The sequence below is a fragment of the Pogona vitticeps genome, chromosome 6 (assembly GCF_051106095.1).
Source record: "Pogona vitticeps strain Pit_001003342236 chromosome 6, PviZW2.1, whole genome shotgun sequence".
Classification (NCBI taxonomy): domain Eukaryota; kingdom Metazoa; phylum Chordata; class Lepidosauria; order Squamata; family Agamidae; genus Pogona; species Pogona vitticeps.
Genome location: NC_135788.1, coordinates 9,189,333 through 9,207,794, shown reverse-complemented (window position 1 = coordinate 9,207,794; position 18,462 = coordinate 9,189,333). Strand labels below are relative to the sequence as shown.

The 18,462-nt window shown below is 40.5% G+C and overlaps 1 long non-coding RNA gene across 1 annotated transcript in view; it reads left to right on the top strand.

The window, feature by feature from the left end:
* Positions 1-17,272, top strand: part of LOC144583787 (uncharacterized) — a 32,513-nt gene extending 15,241 nt beyond the window's left edge. The window contains exon 2 of the long non-coding RNA XR_013537729.1: positions 1,278-17,272. This is a non-coding gene — a long non-coding RNA (uncharacterized LOC144583787). The remainder of the gene's footprint in view (positions 1-1,277) is intronic.
* The last annotated feature ends 1,190 nt before the right edge of the window (positions 17,273-18,462 follow it).

Below are 18,462 nucleotides of genomic sequence, written 5' to 3'. Positions count from 1 at the left end.
GGAGAGGGTTAAATTGGGGAATGCTGGCTTAAATGTTTATTTTTGTTAACTGGGATGCATTCTCCCTCTTTCCTTCTGTTTGGAGCTTAAATCCCGGTGTGTCAGGTTCCTTGAATCAATCTTTGGCACAAACAATACATTGAGTACTTTTAAGAAACGGAGTACATGGGATACGAGATAGGTCAATGGACAAAGCCCATCAGAATCCCACTTCCTCTTGTGCTGTATGTTCTGTACAGTTGTAGACTTGTCACCAAAAACCACTCGAGAATTGGACTTGACATGACAGTGGACCTCAATACCTCAACTAGCTTCTTAAAAGTACAAACTGCAATACATTGTAGTTTAAAAGTAATAATAGCTTTCCAATGTGTTTCACTTGTCCCTGAAGATAGAATTTGTTTGGATTGTGTAGTGTTTAAGAACACATTCGTAATTTTGTGTTTTGGGATTTCATTGACTTTACCTGTCTTTATATTTGTGAAGCACCCCAAGCGCTTCGATTGTAGGGTGACCCATTATTGCTTCACAAGAAAGCAGCAATGGTATGGGAAGTCAATGTTTTATGAGGCAGTCCCATTTTTTTTTTAAAAATCTAACTTTTAAACAGGGCTTTAGAGCAGTACTAAGTTTGACACAGTTGTAGCAGAGAGCCTAATCTGGGAAAGTTTGGGGAAAGTGTTTTTGAGTTATGATTTTTTAAAAATAAAACTGTTTTCCCCCCATTCAGAAACAGCAACCCTAAACATCCCCAGATTTAAAACAGATTGTATAGATTCAAAAGCAGAAGAGTTTATCTTGTAGACCATTGGTCCCCAACCTTGGGCCTCCAGATGTTCTTGGACTGAAACTCCCAGAAGCCTTCACTACCACCTCTGCTGGCTAGGATTTCTGGCAGTTGAAGTCCAAGAACATCTGGAGGCCCAAGGTTGAGGACCACTGCTGTAAACCATCTTGACTGCTGCCATTGTTGTTGTCAACATTCAGGCTGCCCTTTGCTGTGTAAAAACTTGACATCCTTTTTCCTGCTGGCCACGAGGGCACAATGTTATGCAGCAATATCAGGCCATTTCCAGACATTTGGAATTGTAGTTACAGAAGCACAGTATCCCACGTTCATAGAGCAGAGGGGTTTTGAGGAATTGAATTGAGTTTGAGTAACAATGAATGAGTTCTGCAGTGGCTTATTTGGGAATCCACCTCACTGAACTTCACGTGGTTTACCTCTGAGAAGAGCTACAGTCGTGCATGTAACATTTCCAATATCTCGTTCCTAGGTCTTGGAAAAGCAGAGGTGGCTGGGGGATTCTGGGAAGTGGAATCCAAGGCCAACATTTTATTTTGAAATACCACACAGGTAAGCTCCCTTGCCCAAGTAGTTTTCACAATTTTCTGGATCTCAGTTGCACAGCTAGGGGAAGGCTGCATATCTGATGGGCAGTCAATACCGTGTGGTTGCTCTTAGGTGATCAAATGACGCAACAGGATTCTAGCCTCCAAAAGGAATGGATTCCTCAGCCCATTTCAAATCTAGTCCCTAACTGAACACTAGCCTACACTTTCTCCTTGCATCCAACAGAGGTTAATAGACTGGTACTTTAGCTGCACAGAGAATATCCCCGTCTCTGGACTCTGCGTCATCATCCGGCACTATGTTAAAGCAGTGTAAGGATGAGCTCCTCTTACTGGGTTGTGAAGAACAATGGAGAAACAAGTCAGCCTTCATTTTTCTCCTTGTGCACTATTATCCCAGAAGGAGAGGCAGCTGGCACAAAAGAAGTTTTAATTGATTGTCGCTATTGATCTTACAGGAAGCAAAGCAGAAGAAATGCCACTTGATTTCTATAATTCAGGGTGACCTGATAAAAATACAAAGGAGAGAAGAAGGGAATGTGTGCAGGAGGCCGGCGGTCCAGTCAGAGAGGAACTGCCATTGTCCTTTGGCCTAAAACTGTTCCCATGTAAGCGGGGGAGCCTTGGGTGGGCCGTGGGGGAGGGGAAGAACTGGGAAAGATCTTCCTGTTTGTTTTGTATTTGTGTATTTTGATGGTTTATTGATTTCTCCTTTATGTATTCCCATGCAGGGATTTTGATCGAGATCTTTTGCGTCTTGATGGCACTGCCTCTGCCCTGGACAACATAGAATTATAGAAGAAATAGACTTGGATCGTAGTGTGCTGATCAACAGTCTGATGAACAGCAGTGAAGGAGGGCTGCAGAAACGCCATGCTCGCTGGATGCCCTCCATGAATCCCAGTGATCACAGCGCAGAACTGTACTGAGAGCTGTGCTTGAGAATCCTTACTGCCCTTCTCCCTGGTAGGTTTTCGGAATGTGCAGTGGCAGCTGAACAGTGGTAGTGGCGACACTGATTCTGGCAATGAACAGTATCTTAGGTTTTTTTTTTAAAAAAGGAATGTTTTTCTACTTCCAAAGACATAAAGGTGAGTAACTCTTCTAACATCCACTGCCAACTGAAGGTTCAATGGGGTCGTAACTCTAGTTATGACCCACAGCTAGACTTAAGTCTTGGAGTCCAAGTGAGAAAGTACTGATTGATTGATTGATTGATTTTAAATATTTCTATGCCACCTTTCTCCCCAAAAGGACCCAAGGCAGCTATGTCTTTTTATATGTTCATGTGAACTTGCACATGCTCACACATTAAAGTTGAAGACACCTAAGCATAATCAAGTGACAAAATCAGAAATATTACATGCTACGGTCATTGCTGGACTGGATTACTGGGAGAGGAGTTTATTCTGTATGCAGAAAATGTATGTATTGGGTAGAAAACATGCTAGTTTAATCTTCTCTGAAACTTTCTCTCTCTCTCATCATCATCATTGTTGCTGAGTCAGTAAACATGTGACAGTTCACATGTCATCTAGAGAGGCAAGAGAGACACTCTGTGATTCTCCGGATCATCCTGGATTGTTTTCAAAATCAATCATGGGTGCTTCTATATAACTCAGTGGTTTAGGTATTAGGAGTTTGATTTCCCACTTTGCTTCCTTGACAGGTACTGGACTTGATGATCAGAGGATTCCTTCCAGCTTTGCAGTTCTAAGATGATGTCGATTTCGCTGAGCATATAGGTCAACTCTTAAGTTTGGCATGTGAACCTGGGAGCTGCTCCTGTGGAAAAGCTAAAGGCAAAAGCCACACATGTTTTTGTGTGGGTGTGCATGCATGTAGATATAGCCTGGGTTTCTGAGTGAATGAATCCAGGGTTGTTCCCTCTAATAAACAGCTGTCCACACCCCACTCAGCTTTTTCTGCTGTTTTAGATCTCTGTGGGATCTTTCTTACAAGACTGCTCCATAAGGAAAGTCATGTGCATAGAAAATTGATCACAAATGGCAAGTCCACTGTGGCTGTTTCATCCTGTACACGGTAGTGGCACATACTATGAGCATGAATTACCCATCCTAAATTCCTGAAGACACTTTTGATATTTGTTGTATGGCTATTCATCCAAAGGGAGGCCAGCTTGTTCATTCTTATGAAAGAAGATACAAGAGGTTTACCACTTTTCTTTCTTTCTTTTAATTTTGAGAACAGGTTGAAACATAAGAAAGTCCTTTGGCTTGAACAGTCTTCCAAGTCATATGCATAAATACTGAGAATTAGGGCCATCTAGGGATCCCCCTAGTTCAATATGAAAGTCGGTTTGAGGCATTGAAAAAAATTCACTCCAGAGCAATTTATATCCTATTTAATTTGTATATCTGGAAAACTGATGCACTGAAAACCACACACACACACACACACACACACACACACACACACACACACACACACACACACACACACACACACACACACACACACACACACACACACACACACACACGCTAGAAGTGGCTAGAAGTGATTGGTGTCCCGTCTGATTCCAAAGCACTTAATCTGAATCCCAATCCAGATTAGTAAGTAGTTCATTTTGTCTGTGAGTGGCATGTGATTGTTCCTCTTCAGTCTGGATGTTGCATTCATCAGTCCGGATCAAGCCTGCTTGATTCAGAAATTGTGACGCCTTCAGATCTAGTGCGCAGCCCTACCGAGAAGAGACTTCAGGGTGACGACATCGAACCGTCTTATGGCCTCTTCTTCCCTTTCCCTTCCTTGCTCTGCCCCTTCTTTGCAGCTGACCTGTTGCCTCCATGGGACAGCAAATCCCGGCGACCACAGAGTGCTTGGTGAAAGAATGACAGCAGACACCGCACGGTTCCCCACAGCAAGCATCCACCTGCTCTGCTGGTGTCTTTTAAAAGCAAGTTCAGCTTACCTCTCCTCTAAGTTTTCCTTTGTTTAATTGCAGGTGATGATTCAAAAGGAACCTTCACCTGTTTTAGGGAGCTTTCATCTTTCTTCAGACAAAAGCAGGTTCGGGCTTGGTGCTTTAACCGCGGTGCCGTCGGACCCTTTGGTATTAAAGGGGTTGGGATGACCCTCAGGCTTTTAAGACTTTAGGGCTAAATTGATGTGCATGTATAAAATCAACGCTTTGTTGTTTGGCAGAGTTTCCTAGCATTTGTTATTCTCTGCCCCCCCCCTTAAAATTAGAAAACAACAGAGATTCTAGTGTACATTACATTCTTGTGCTGTTTGCTTACGCATGTTGTTGCGCTGTTAAACAAAGAAAGGCATTGCATTGATTTCTTTAGAATTTGTGATTTGCTGGATTGCTTGAGGCCTAGAAGTCTCTCTACTCAAGCTGTGCCCTATATCAGGCATATCTTTTGTCTGGATCAATACCATTTACTCTGGACAAATACAATGGGGGGTCTCACATCTGTAGCAGAGCACTCATTCTACATGCAGAAAACCACAGATTCTCTTTTCCATTCAATGGATCTCAACTAGCAAGGCTAGGAAAGTCCTCTGCTAGAGAGTCCAGAGGAGTGCCATCAGCTAGAGTGGATTGTAGTCATCCACTAGTTTGAGCTGGCATAAACTTGCCTTCTATGCTCACATTTCATGACAAGTCACAGGTTTGGCCTCTGTCCTTATTCCCCACAATCTATGTGTTCCCCCATATAATTTTGATCCTCTTCTGAGGCCCCGATCCTGGAGCTACCATCATGGCAATGAGACAAGTGGCTACTAGAGAAAGCATCTTTCTCAAGCTGGGACATCTTCTCTACAGAAGATGTTTCAGCTGTGGAACATCTTCTGTAGAGAAGGTTTGTGGGAACTTGCTTTCTGGTCATTTCAGTACCAGATGAAATATTTTAAAATCCCACCTCCCAACCTCTTTAGATTGCCACTTAACTTGTAATGTATGCCTTGTGTTTTTCCGTTTTACTTCTGCTATGAAACTGACCTGCTGGCCGTTTCATATTGCAGTGCAGCACTTTATGGCTAAGATGTTTCAAGACCATGTTTTATTATTTTCTCCTTGTGAGCCAACAAAAGATACTGAAGAGTACAGTGGTTTGGCAAAAAACTTCTGAGTACTACCACTCAGCTCATCGGATGCATGATGGCTTTTCTTGGGAGTCTGGATCATCTTGGACTTAGTTCCCAATGACACATACGTATATGGTTGTTGTAGTTTTTTGGGGCTGTTTAGCCGTGTACTTAAGGTTTTTCTTCCTAACATTTCGCCAGTCTTTGTGGCTGGCATCTTCAGAGGACAGGAGTCCGAACTCTGTGCTCTGGTGCAGTTTGTGGGATAGTTGAGTCACTCAACTTTCAACCTACAACACCATCGGATCCTGGCCATGAAAGCCTTCGAGAATACAAACATACATACACTTCAGGATTTTTCCTAGCTTCTTCATAGCCGTCCTTGAAGTTTCAGTCTTCTTCTGATTACTTTACTGCCGTTGCCATTTGGGTTGATGATTGATTGAGCCAATGTAAAGAAAAAATGATATCAGTTTTTTTCTTGTCAACATGAAAGTTATGTAGTTCTTCTGGAAACATGATTTCTGTCTTCTTAATGTACAGTTGCAGTCCTGCTTTGGCACTTTTTTCTTTCCTCTTTATTAGTCATTGTTTCAAGTCATTTTTTTCCTGCCAAGTAATTTGGTATTATCTCCATATCTTTCACTATTGATGTTTCTTCCGCCAAATTTCATTTCTCCTTCATCTGAATCTAATCCAACTTTCTGTATGATTTAAATGTTCAGCATCTTTTTATAATGATTCAACTTGCTTTTATCCATCCTTCTCATGTTCCAGCTATACACAACGTGCAACATTGGACTTCTTGCACCGCTCAACATCATCATCCAGATGCCTTGAGCTTTAACTCAGTTGCTTCATTAGTGACAATGCTATTCATACTTATCCTTTACACTTCCACTGTAGCTGAGAACTTGTAGTCTCATTTTCCAGCATTATCTCTGGTTTCATTTTGGAGGATCTTATCTGAGGTATAAAATATTCAGAAACATTTTACCCTTACTGCCTTCTGTGCAGTACTAACAAGAGTTAGCTGAATTGTCAGCGGCACTGCCTGTAAAAGCTCCTCCACCAGTGTCACTTTCCACTACAGCAGTAGTAGTTGCCCTTCAAGAATATCGCTGAACGTTACCAGTGGCACTGTCAGTTCTGTTCTGCTGATACAACTATCAGTTCCTTAGGAGAAGATGGATGTCTTTTGGTCTGGTATTTCATCTTTAACCATTCTGACCTGGGAGACCCTGCTAGGAGTCTAGATTAATAACAGAATCTAGCATCCTGGCAGAATTCTCACAATCTTCCTTTTAAGAGTCATCTCCATGCACCACATTAGAGTGTACATCCACGAGGGGGGGGGGAATGTCATTTATAGCACAGTAATAATAATGGCATTCTTGTAAACAACTTTATACACATCTTTGCATAGTATCCTGTTTGTCATTGCTGCAGATCTGAATCCATTTCCACCTTAAGGCTTTTATGTACCTTCCAAAATTATGTTGTATACTACATATGTGCTATTAGATGCACACTCATAAAGCTGAGTTGGACATGATGTGGTGTCAATGAAGACTATTGTTCAGGTAAAGAAAGGAAAAATGCAGGGGGCCACCATCTCTGTCACTGTTCTGGCCTGAGAAAAATTTAAACTCCTTGGAGAATATTTCCCAGTGTCCCAGTATTCTTTGAGAAGAAATGCTGAGGCCAAGAAAGCAAAGACAAGACTTTGGATTAACAGACGTTACCCAGACGTAAGCGTACAAAACCAGGACTAACTGGAGAGCAGGGACCCGTATGTTTGCTTCCTGCATCTGATAATCAGAGACATAAAATTAAGCACATGCCATCAAGTCTATTCTCATTTATGGCAACCTTTTCTAGGGTTTTCTAGGTAGAGAGCAATCTGAAGTAGCTTCCCATTCTCTTCTTCTGAAGGTGGTCTGGGGCCTTGAAGCTCGCCCAAGACCACAGAGGCTGGCTCTTCTACAGGGCACGAGAGAAAACTCCTGTTCTCACTATGATGGCTAAGAGAAGGATCATTCATAAACATTTCAGGGAATCCTGTCTGGACTTCCTTTCTTGTGCCTAAGCTACTGACGTGACACTGCCTTTGAAGTGTTCTTCACAGTAACTCTGAAAGGAGATGCATACAGTCACTCTTTACACTGGACAGCATGTCTTCAACATTAGGAGATGGCGAACAAGGAAGAGGTGATGAAAGGAGTTACGGTGACTGCTTCATGCATTTTGAAGGCGATAAGTGCTCTATTTATTCCATAGAGAAGAAATAAGGGAAACAACAATCAATGATGCAACTTCTGCTCTGTACCACTCAGAGGTCCCATATCTTGCATCCTAGAAATTCCATCTCCTTGCCTGTTGAGGTTCTGTAATCGAGTGCTGAAATTACTGATAAGGGGAAGATTATGAAATCCACATATCTTTGCTGTAGACACTCCCCTTCCCAATTTTAATCAAATGACACACCCTGTAATGATTTGGAAACACTACATGGCCTCCTTTGGTAATGCCATAACTTGCCATTTCAGTGCTACTGTAATAAGTCTACTCAGTGTAGTGCAATAGATATGGGCTCAAATTGTACTTGGCCATCGAAACTCAGTGGGGGAGGTGGAACTGGTATAACCACTTCTGATCTTACATTGAAAGCCCAATTACGGTCACTAAAAATTGGTTCCAACTTGATGGCACACAACAGCAATGAATATCCACTAATAAACAACTGGTTCTTGCTGCTGATACCACTTTAGGTATTGTGTATATCACATTGTCTATTTGTCTATTTTTATGTTCTATTATTGTGGTATACCACCGTGATGTTTTTGAATCTAAGAAATTTATTAATATTTGGACACAGATAGATATAAATTGAATGAATGAATGAATGAATGAATGAATGAATGAATGAATGAATGAATGAATGAATGAATTTAGCTAAATTCTGGAAACCACTGGGCATCATTTGGTACCTGGAGAAGAACTTTGAACTGAATGTGTGTTATATGCAGTCAAGTTGGAACTGGCTTACAGCAGTCCTAACAGAGCTTTCAAGGTAAGTGAGATATTTACGGAGTGGTTTTTTTAAACAGTTCCTTCCTCCCCAGTGAGTTCTAGTCCATCTACTATACCAAACTGGGTATCCAGTAGACTGAATGTCAGGATAATAACCACTCTGGGGTCAACTCTTTGGAAAACATCAGTAGGTACATAAATAGACATTAAAACCTTCTTATTGAAGAGTTGGGTTTTGATAAAGCAAACTGCAAGGTGGTGAATGCTGAAAGGGGAGGGGAATATTAGTTCAAAAATACAGGCCATCCAAATTTTTTTCTTGTAGAAATTTTGCAAATTTAAACAAATTTTCCATAGAATAATAGATTAATTGAGTTGGAGGAGGCCTCCAGCAAGTCCAAAACCCCAGTCAGTGCCAGAATCCAAATCAAAGTATAGGGGATGCAGGGAAGGCTTATCAGATTTGTAGATGACACAAAATTGAGTAGAATAGCTATTACCCTGAAAGACAGAAATGAAATTCAGAAATGTTTTGATAGGTTCAAGCACTGGGTTGAAAACAACAGAATGACATTTAACAGGGTTAAATGCAAATTTCTACACCTAGGGGGAAAGCACCCCAAGGGCACAGTTACAAGATGGGGGATACTCTGCTCAATAATACTACATGTGAGAAGGATATTGGAATTAATGTAGACTGCAAGGTGAATATGAGCCAAAAAAGGCAAATGCTATTTCAGCTTGCATTAACAGCAGTACAGTTTTCAAGTCCTGTGAAGTACCTGTTTCTCTGTATTCAGCATTGGTTAGGCCTCATCTTGAGTACTATGTCCAGTTCTGGACAAGGCACTTTAAGAATGATTCAGAGAAACTGGAACAAGTTCTGAGGAGGGCAACGATGATGATGATGGGACTGGAAACCAAGCCTTACGAGGAAACAGTGAAAGAACTGGGCATGTTTAGCCTTGAGAAAAGAAGATTCAGGGAAGATATGATAGCACTCTTCAAATACTGGAAAGATTTTCATATATAGGAGGATCAGGATCTGTTCTCAGTCATCTCCAGAATGCAGGACACATAATAATGGGCTCAGATCTCAGAAGCCAGATCTCAGAAAAACTTCCTAACTGTTAGAGCAGTACAACAATGGAACCAATTACCTTGGGAGTTAGTGATGAAAGCTAAAATCCAAGGAATTAGTGCTAACAGCAAATGTTGACTCTGCCAAGAAAAATATGAAACTGTGTGACACCTCATCTGTGAATGTCCAAAGATTGCACAGGTTACAAAATTAGACATGATACAGTGGCAAAAGTAGTGCACTAGTCATTATGCAAAAAAAATATAACTTGCCAGCCCCCTAAAATCCGTGGGAACATCAGGTAGAGAAGGTATCAGAAAATGAGGAACTCAAGATCTTATGGGATCTCCAGATCCAAAATGATCCAGTTGGTCTGGCTTCTCAGCTGAGACCTGTCTGGCTTGGGAGATCCTTCAGCACAGCTCTCATCCTCACTGAAGCACGCAAGCCCCTCCACCTCAACAAGGCCTGTGCCCATGGAGGGGTCCAAAATGATGGAGGGATCCAAACTGATAGACACCTTGAACATAACACACCAGACATACTAGTAATAGAATGAAGAAATGTCTGGATCATTGACATTGCAATTCCGGGGGATGCTAGAGTTGAAAATAAAGAATTGGAAAAAAAACTAACAAAATACAGAGACCTGGCAAGTGAAACATCTCACTTGTGGATGGAACACACTTTAGTGGTCTCAGTTATCATCGGGGCTTTGGGAACAATATAATGAAATTTCACACAGTATTATAACCAGTTGCAGATCTCATAAATAACACCACCAGAGATACAAAAAACTGACAATTTTAGGAACAGCATATATACTGTGACAATATTTAACAGATACTTAGGTTTTTGATTAAAATTTGTATCCGTTATAGAATACCAGTCAATGGTTTTATAATTTTGATTGACTGTATCTGGTATGTTTGAATAATCATAGACTGAATTCTGTGGCCAGTTTTACAACCTGAACCTTTTCTCCTGCTCCCCAGGACAATATGTGATTCCACAAATTGATGCTTATTTAAAAAGATGAATCCTCAGACTAAATTTGCAAATATCTTCCAGTCACAGAAGTATATGTTTTAAACTGAAGCATTTTCTTGAACATTCAAAACTTTTGGTTAGAAATGTTTATTAGCTACTCCATTCTTAGAGATACAGTAGCTTTGTGTTTCTTTAAAAATGTGGAAAAAAATCAAAAAAGAAAAAGGACAGGAAAGGGGGAAAAAAAAGCTGAACCAAACCATCAAACAAGAACAAGATTCACATTCACTCAGACTAGGGTGACAATCAAGCCAATTAAAAAGATGGAAAGAAGGTCTGCCTTTAATTCAAATTTACTTTGCCTGGCATGGTTACATTTCAGCTTTAGACGTAAAACATAAGAATCCCAGTTTCCAAAAGTCCGAAATGTGAATAGTTTGGGCAATTGTTAGATCTTTTGTTTATGCAAAGCCCGTCATCAGAGGCTAGTAAAACTGTGTATTTCTTCTCTCGTCTGGTGAAGAGTATTTGAAGGCTAAAATGATGATTTTAATCTCTATGATGATGAGGACACTCCAGATTAATCAAGAATAAAAGACATGGATTAGCAAGAGACTTTGAGAAGGACCTCATGAATATGGACTTCAAGAAGGAATCACTCCTGTGTCGTGCTTTAATCATGCCAATTGTTTGACAGAATACTTAAATCAGATTGAATGTATACAAGTATTACAGGTTTCCTGTCTTTGAATCTGTTTACAGATGACATTTCCCCTCTAGTTATATCATATTCTTCCCTGTATAGTTACCCCAGCCCCCAATAACCTCTGGAGAGGATGAGGAGTAAATTAGAGACAAATAGCAGGAAAATCTCATTCGGCATTGTACATTAAAAATGAAGAAGGGACCCTCCTCCTGTCAATTTCTGTAGGTTAATGAATTTAATCAGGTGTTCAATGACCTAAAAGTCAGTTATTGTTTCTAAAAGCTTGTTTACAGTTACTTTCTGTTCTCATATCACAGGAAACACTATGGTGGGGAATTGGGAGGGAATTGTAAGAAATCTATAACTGGATTCATGTATTTCCTGTAAAACAGGAAATGATGTCAGAAGGAGAAGGACCTGAACATGCAAGAGAGATATGTTGTGTTATGCACAGTTGGCTGAAGGACCTGTCTCGTAACAGAAGATAATATTTCTCTCATTCAGCATTGCACAGACACCTGGAAGGACATATGCAACATTTGCTGAAATGCTTCCTTGCTTACACAATTAGTAGAAGTTCAGGATAAGCCCAGCCTCCCTTTTTATCTGGTCAACCTTAGCACTGTTCGGATTTATCAGGCTTGTGAGTTTTCTCACAAAACCCTACAAAAGCCAAATGAGATATAAAAGATTTGTTGTGGTGTCTCACCATTTCGGGAGGAGCAACAGTTACTTGATGTGTCCCATAGCGGTTCTGACACCACCTCTGATTTGGTTCAGTTTTGCACATTGCCTGCCTAGTTTTAACTATGGTTCATAATGATGGGTTACTTGTAATGCTTTATGGTACTTTCTTTTGAAAGCAATACAATAATGACTACTAACGCAATGTTTTCATATAACAAGTAACATTTACTCATTCATTTTGGGGGGCAAAAATGCTTTCTTGGGACGTTTTGAGGAAATTTTCCATAGGGTCATTTCCAGCTTGGCAGTACTAAGTTTATTATTATTATTACACAGGACTAAGATGAGATGGTTGGACTGTCTCACCGAAGCGACCAACATGAATTTGACCCAACTCTGGGAGGCAGTGGAAGACAGGAGGGCCTGGCGTGCTGTGGTCCATGGGGTCATGAAGATTCAGACATGACTAAACAGCTAAACAACAACAAAAGTGGACAAATAGCTAGACAAAAGTCTCTTTCCCTTCCTTCACTCTGCCCAGAATAACTTCTGCTTTCAATTTTCCTTGAAAGTAATCTTTTCAACTACAGCTCTCAGACTTCCTGCTAGCTCAACCCCTTTATTGCGGTAACTGCAAATTTCAGAATTTGTACAGAAATCTACCTTCTCACGCTCTACTGAAGAACAATTTGTATGTTCGTTGTGAAGGCAAGGAAGGGGAGATGAGTGAGGGACTATAAGGTGTAACTGCTTTGCTCTGTAACGATTTCAGTGCTGCTTAGCTTGGTGCCTAGGAAACCTTTTCGTGTTATGAATTAGAAGCATGATACCCGTGGGATATTTTTAAAATCTTCATATTCTGATACTTTAGAATTGGATGCTACATCATTACTTCAGAGATCTTTGATCTTTTAAAAAGCTGGATACCATGTCCTAATTTCAAGTCTCTTTCCTTCAATATTGTTTTTTGTTTATCAGAAACTCTCATTGCAGATAAATAAATGTTGATGATCTGTATTGCATGTCCACTCTTCCTACACCAGATGGTGCTGTATTGCTGGCTCAATTATACCATTTTGCCTATGATAGAACTAGTAATATTTGTGTTGGCTGTTTTATTCCACAGAGAAGCTTTGGGCCATATATAAATAGATTTAGGAAAAGAAATAGACTCTTCCAGGAGTCTCATTCTCTTTCTGCCTCTCAAACAGATGTTTCATTCAGCACATCCACTTCCTCAAATAATGGTTGATTTTCCATAGAGAACATGATGGTCTTCCTTTCTCTGATTGTGAACGTCATAAACGTGTCTAAAGAAACCGTAGTTCCATTCCTCCCCACCTCCCATAATTCAGTCCAGACACAAACGTCATAAATATGAACTATTTCATAAAACACTTATAAGGGGGGGGGGGAAATATTCTGTAGCTCTGTCTTCTACGGGAAAAGGCATGCTATTTATTTTCTACTCTGTAGTGGGAATGGCTTGTCAGACAGCACAAATAAGAGAGAGAGAGACAGAGAGAGAAGCATATGAACATGTATGTGCGTGCATGCATGTTACAGAGCATAGTAGCAAGACCGTATTAATTCTGCCATACACCTAGTCACCACACAATGATTTCTGGATCCCAGGCAGATCTGGCTTGTCCTTTGGCCAGGACAGGTGAAGAATTTAGGATAGTGCTTAAAGAGTATAATCCTTATCATTATATTCCTCTATTCTCTCCATTCATCCTTACTGTGCAGGTGTGAGTAGCATGGTTTCATATTAACTTGTGTTCCTTTAATAGTCATCATCATCATAATCTTAGAACTGCAGAACTGGAAGGGGTCCTATGGATAACTGAATCCAGCCCTGATCAAGAAGGCACAGCAGGGAATCAATCTCTCAACCTCTGGTTCTGCAGCCAGGTGGCTAAACCACAGAGCTTAACAGCAGTTCTAACGCCAGAACAAAATGATTTCCTACCTCATTTAAAATTTTGCATTATACTGTCTAGTATTCGGCATCATCTGAGGGAAATTAATTGAAAATTGAAGTTTGCTACGTTGAGATAAATATATCCCTTACCACAGCACTAGAATGATAGAGTTACCTCATGAGAAATTATCCATATCAAAAATCAGTGTGAGGGTTATTATTTCCCTCCATCTCAGCACATATGGCAAAATTGGCTGTCGCCTATATATTTTTCCCATGACATAAACATTATGTAAGAACCAAACCATAGACCATACTCCAGAGTAGAAACAAGGTTAGGTATTGTATTCAAATCCCCCAACTGTTCTTCTGCTTATTTTTTTTCATTTACCAGCTTAGGTGGGACTCTGGATAATATCACAGACTGTTATATTTGCTGTAAATAAATTAATAAAAGAACTACACTGTTAGATTGATCTTTCTGAGATAATAATGTATACTTGGTTATAACTAAATGATATTCTGGCTAGAAGTTGCATATATGTTCCATTTCCTATACTCGTAATCACTTTGATCTAGTGGAAGGAAGCAAATTTGAGAGGCATAAAATTTTTGAACAGATGAGTTTCCTGAGATATTTCTGGCTTTCAAAAGGATTCTGACGTCCTGTTCTGATGATGATGACGACAACGATGACGGCAATGTTGGCTCTTGTCCATCTGAGGTGCCACTTCCTAAAATACTAAAGAAAACAGAGGCCTACCTTCATTTGATAATCCTTGGTAGAGAAAACCCATTGAAGCAAAGTGGATTTGATAAATTGACAGTTAAACAAGCTTAACTGTCAATTTAAAATAGGGTTTTCATAAAGTGAATTTCAAAAATGCACATTTCCATTCTATTATTTATTATTTATTTAAAATATTTTTGCCCCACCTTTCTCCTTAAGAAGGCAGCTTGCATCATTAAAAGACAACATTAAAGCTAACAAATGAGTCTACAAATACTGAAAAGGAGCAAACAAGTACTATACGTAAGCAAGACCAAAACACATTCAAAGCAAACCCACTCAGGAAGCCAGTCATTCAGGCCAAGCTTGCTGGAAGAGAAAGGATTTCACCTGCTTGTGGAAGGACAGTAAAGATGGGGACAGCCAAGCCTCGTGTGGGAAAGAGCTCCAACGTTTGGGAGCAGCAACAGGGAAGGCCCTCTTCCCATATCCCCATCAAACACACTTTTGAAGGTGACAGGACCAAGAGAAAGGCATCTCCTGATGATCTGAACACCCACGCAAGCTCATAAAGGGAGAGGTGTTCCTTGAGTTAGCTTGGACCGAAGCCCTTAGGTTCATTAGCTATGTCAAACATGTGCTATTCACCATTTGAGAAAGCATCTGTTCTAAATACATGCTAAGCATATCGTCTGGTTTGACCCTCAATGGCTCATCCCTCACGATACAGTAGTGTCATTAAAGCCAAAGCATGAATTGTCCTCCATCCAAACTAAACCTTTCTGGACCAGATGGGTCTCACGGAGGCATCCCTAAGAAGAAAGAATACAGAAGAAATGTGTCAGGGAAGGCATTCCAAGAACCTGAGAAAGCCTGTTTGTCATCATCATCTTCTTCTCATACAAGACTTTAAAGATAGATTGACTTTGATGTGTAGTAACTTTGCACAATGATGCTGTGTTGCAAACTAACCTAATCACTGTTGGGCTCATGCCGAAGAGGCAGCTTGGAAAATAAATGTGAGTTGCAAGTCACAAAGGGATTCAAAAATAAGAACTGACACTCTTGGGGCCTCATATGGCAATGGCAGCTAACAACATTGATGCAGAATCAAATGAATGTGTTCCCATTTGAAAGCACTCACCTCTAGCCCTTCTGTAGCAGACAGTGCAAACGATAGATACTGAACAGTCTTCAAGGGCAGCCCCATATAGAGTGCCATGCAGTAGTCATTCATTGAGGATTTATGCTCAGGTGTTCCACTTCACCAAGAGAGATCTAAGCAAATCATAAGCATCAATGTGGATGCAGATGTCTATCGCAAAATTGATTGTAAAGCTCATCATTGCCGCCCAGAGTAGGCCTTTGGTCTAGATGGGCGGGGTATAAATATAATAAAATAAATAAATAAATCTGAATTCCAGTGAATTGCCTTGCTGGATCATATGATTTGCCTCAGGGATGCACATCCCCCCCACCCCCACCCCTCTGCAGGCCGACCAGTTGTTACCACACATCTAATTGCCTGAGACTTAAAGCTGGATTGGAACCAAAACAGATAAGGGCATTTCCATTTCAAAACTTTAGGTGTTAATGAGAACTGAACTATTTTCTCCACTGAAATATGCAATGTTATTTCAAGAAGACAAGACCCTCCAAATCCTGGATCGGTCGGAAAAACTAAGACGTTTGTGAAAATCACTGCTAAAATTAGGAAGTGGCTGATTCCAGTGTGATAATTCAAAGCAAAAAAGATAAGCAAGTGTACAAGAATTCTTAAAGAGACCAAGGGCAGGTGGCTCCCCATTACTCACCTTCTACCAGTTGTCAAATGTTGTTTGTAAGTGAGGTCGTAAGATGTTGACTGTATGGTTGAGTGGCTTATTTGAAGTAAAGACGTATGATCTCTGAATGAAGATATTAATGATGTGACAAAAATCTGAGGGAGAAAGAAAAACGCTTGTTTCAGTAGGGACTGTGGCTGTAGTCATGTACGGACAAGTTAAATGCCTAAAGTAGCTGTAAGGAATGAGGTATTTTGCTTGCGGGTATTTGTTTCGAAACACACACACAATAAGAAGAGCAGTTGAGCTCTTCATCAGGTTAGCTACTTCTTTAAATCAGATTTAGATACTTGAGTCATGTTTCGTTTATGTACATTCGCATATATCAATGATATGTGTGTGAGAGAGGGACAAAAAAGGGAACCATACGGTACAGTTAATGGGCTGGAGTGCCTGACTGTGGAACCAGGGACTGGGAACTTGAATCCCCAGTGTGCATCCTCAAAGAGGGCCAGCCAAGCTCAACCAGAGCATGCATGGTGGATAGAATGACCCACTCTGCCTCCTATGCAGTTTTGGTCAAGCTGCAAGGTCCCGCAGTGCCACTGTGAAGGGGTTAGTAAACCACTTCTGATCACTTTATGCCCAGAAAATCCTGGGTAAGTCACCATACGTTTGAGTCAACATGACTGCCCTAGTATCACATTATCTCATATGATAATAAATCTTAGAATTACGCTCATTTGCCATTTGAAATGTAGAGAGACTGAGGGGCAGCTGGCACCGCATGTCTGAATCCAAAAACAGACACCAGGTTTCAGATAGCTGGATCCATACAGTCAGGATGGGTTGAGTTCTACAGGAACCCGGAGTGCAAAATTCAGCCATTGTTTCCATTGAGATGGAACTTATAATCAGCTGAGCATCCCAAATGCAGTGCAGGCCAAAAGCTTGGAAATAATGAATTACAAGTACAGTAGCATAGTATTTTGTTGCTTAATCATTAAGTCGTGCCCGACTCTTTGTGACCCCATGGACCAGAGCACCCCAGGCCCTCCTATCTTCCACTGCCTCCCAGAGTTGGGTCAAATTCATGTTGGTAGCTTTGATGACACTGTCCAACCACCTTATCCTCTGTTGTCCCCTTCTCCTCTTGCTTTCACACTTTCCCAACATCAGGGCCTTTTCCAGGGACTTTTCTCATGAGATGGCCAAAGTATTGAAGCCTCAGCTTAAGGTCTGTCCTTCCAGTGAGCACTCAGGGTTGATTTCCTTCATAATGGATAGGTCTGATCTCCTTGCATGTCCAGGGGATTCCCAAGAGCCTCCTCCAGCACCACAATTCAAAAGCATCAATTCTTCAGCGGTCAGCTTTCTTTATGGTCCAGCTCTCACTTCCATAAATCGCTACTGGGAAAACCATAGCTTTAATTATGTGGACCTTTGTACGGCATAGTATTTACTTGTACCTATACTTATTTATTTTATTTATTTATTAAATTTATACCCCACCCATCTAGACTAAAGTCTACTCTGGGGAGTTAACAATAAAAAATAGAGTAAAATATATAATAAAGTAAAAAACAATAGTAATGTAGTTCAAGATGGGAAAAAGAAAGAAAATTCATGTGATACGAGTGACTTGGGGTTGGAAAGGGATAACAAATCATGAAATTCCAGTTTTAAAAAAATGTAACAAACAGGGAATGAAGTTATTTTCTGGGTGTAACAAACAATGTTTTCTAGCTGTTTGGCATTAAAAGGCATTTTCAGAATCATTGGGACAAGATATTTTTGTCTTTTTTGGACATCCTTGATCCTACATTCTCCCCTCCCAAGTATGTGCAAGATGGTGCAGGATGTAAATCTAAATAAATGAATGAATGAATGAATGAATGAATGAATGAATGAATGAATCAAGGAAGGAAGGAAGGAAGGAAGGAAGGAAGGAAGGAACAAGCAGTGCAAATAACACGACAATTACTTCCTCAGCACTTTAATAGCTGAGATCCTTTTGCACAGCACTGTCTATGCAACAGTTATGATGTCACCAGTGGTGGTAGATTGCTGCTGAATAAAAGCTTCCTTTTGTGATTTCGTAGTGCGCAGTCTCCA